The following is a 2773-nucleotide window of genomic DNA, read 5'->3' on the forward strand; positions in this document are numbered from 1 at the left end:
CAAAATCCACCATTTTGAAGTATTTGGCTTTGTTAATTCAAGTAAGTATATACAGTATATTAACCCTCTTACGCCGAAGGGGTATAATAAAATTGTCTCGCGTATGCCGAGGGGTCTCGGAGTGAGCGCCAAAGCGGAAATTTTTTTTTTTTTTTTTTTTTTTTTTTAAATCACAGCGCGCTTAGTTTTTAAGATTAAGAGTTCATTTTTGGCTCCTTTTTTTGTCATTGCCTGAAGTTTAGTATACAACCATCAGAAATGAAAAAAAATATATCATATATAAATAATGCAATATATGATAGCACGAAAACAAAATTTTATATGTAATTGTATTCAAATGCGCTGTGGGCAAAACGGTTAAAGCTAACGAGTTAATTTTTTCATTGTATTGTACACTAAATGCGATCATTATGGTATATAACACATTGTAAAACGATCAAAGCAACACAGAGAAATATTATCACAAAATTATGCATGAATTCGTAACGCGCGGACATAAAAAAATGTTTGTTCATACACGAAACAAACCTTCGGTTCTTAACATTAGGATTTACTAGCGCCAAGCTGGAAACCGGTAGAAGAAATTAAAATTACACTTGTGAGATCCAGGGACTAATGGCATCTATACAGGTCACGGGGCATGTATACCCAGAATGCCCACGGCTACCTGTGACCCATCAGTTATTTTTCCTACCGCCTTTAAGATAAGACGTGTTTACTGTCTATCTCATTTAAAGCCGGTTTTTCAGTTTGCCCGTTCTTTATCCATTTCAATTTTTTATTTTTTTCATTCCTTTTCTTTCTCCAAGTGTGATCAGTGTGTGGAAGAGTGTATACGTGTATGATGGAGAATTTTGCCTCAACATCGGGATCGTCTACCGCTTCGAAGAGGAGACAAAGGAAATGCCCAGGAGTCAGTGGCTTCCCTTGTTCTAGTTCCTAACCTCGGTGTCGACGGATCCTCATCCAACGTGTAGTAGGTGCAGGGAAAACGTATGTACGGTTACTAATCCGTGTTCTGTTTGTCGCGGTTGGTCGGTGGAACAGTGGAAGAAGTTCTATGGAAAAGCCAATACAAAAGAAAGGGGGGTGACGCCATCTTTGGATGACCAAACCTTACGGCTTCTTTTTGTATCGGTAATAAACCAGGCTGCTCCATATGTTTCTCCACCTGCTTTTGAATTGTCTCATACCCCTTCGGTTTCTCCTAGCGGTTCTGTATCGGAAACGTCAGGAGGGGCCTTGGGTAATTTTATGATAATTTGCACTCTCCTTTGTTCCCAGCAAGTAGAGGGGGAGATCCGCCATCTTTGTTCCAGGCTCCTGCTACGCAAGCGCATAGGTTAGATGGTACGTGGTCAGCGCTAGGCCTACCAGGCGTACCAACCTTGGATGGTCTGCTTGCGCATTATATGACGTCACGGTTCCAGCAGGGGCAGGCAGCGCTGAATGTTCCTCATCCCCCGGGCTTGCAATTTATGGGAATTTAATGCCGCTGCTTCTCCATCCCACTCAGTATTTACAGCGATGCAGAACGTGGAGGTAATTTGGCAGCAAACGTGCGGTTACCAGCAGAAACCTCTCAGTCTCTCCCTACGAGAGCGATGACGTCACAACATACGTCACACTCTGAGATGGCAGGCGTGATGACGTCACAGACCGATTCTCGGCCTTTTTTCGCTGCACCCAGACGCTAATACGCCTTCTGATCCGTCAATGCAAACTGTAATGCAGAAGTTACAGGATATAGAGGAGAGAATGAATAAGAGAGACAAAAGAAAAAGTGTGATTCGCCTTCTTCTCTTCTTCCTCTAGTTCGGCGTCATCGCTAAGTCCGATAACGTCACGGCGGACCGCCCAGTCAAGCGTTGGAGGGAGGATTCGGGAGTTCCTAGCGGATCCTCGGGCCAAGAGGAGAAGAATCAATTTCCTCTCCTCCTTCGGACGAAGACTGTCATTTCCAAGTCAGCAAGAAGGTCGGAAAATCAGTGGCTATTAAGCACAAGGTTGCCAGACGAAGCCGTTCGCAAGAGTCCGAACAAGCGAGAGAGTGACCGGGCGGCCGCGAGCTAGCGGCCGAGGCGGAGTTGCCAGTTCGGATCGCAAAAAAAACTGCGATACCTCTGGTAAAATCGACGTTGGCGGCGAAAGGTGCAGCAGAGGATGGAATGCAGATCCCAGTTTCGCGTAGGCCGTTCAAAATACGTACGAAGGACGATAAGGCTCCTATTAAAAAGTACAAAAAAAAATAGAGAGTTGGCAACCTCGGCGGATACGTCGTGGAAGCAGTGTCCGCTCGGATAGAAGGCCGAGGCCTGGCTCGCCAGACGCTCGAAAACGATGCCAATGCTAATAAAGACGAACTTACCTCTGTCTTAAGGGAGCCTTTCATCTTGGAGATCTAGACGAGATTCTCGCTCTAGATCCGTGAGCAGAGAAAGAGTGAGACGTTCTCGTTCCCCTGCTGACTATCTGGGATCGAGCCACCAGCGGCCAGCAAAGATCAAAGAGGCCGCGGCCGTATGGGGCAGGCGGCCGTGGAATTCCGGGCCGTCTGTCAGAAGATAGAGGCGAGACAACATCTCTCGTGACGGAGAGTGGTACACTAGAGCCGGAGGAAGGAGAAAACCAAAACAGAGTTTTCTGGCCTCGTATGCAGAGGTTATTGATTTGATTCGTCAATTCAATAGCCTTTCGGAGAAGACAGAAACACCGGCCAGTATGCTTCCTCCTGGAATTGACATGGCGTTTGGACTAAAGAGGGATACCAAGG

The sequence above is a fragment of the Macrobrachium nipponense genome, chromosome 33 (genome assembly GCF_015104395.2).
Source record: "Macrobrachium nipponense isolate FS-2020 chromosome 33, ASM1510439v2, whole genome shotgun sequence".
Taxonomy (NCBI): Eukaryota; Metazoa; Arthropoda; class Malacostraca; order Decapoda; family Palaemonidae; genus Macrobrachium; species Macrobrachium nipponense.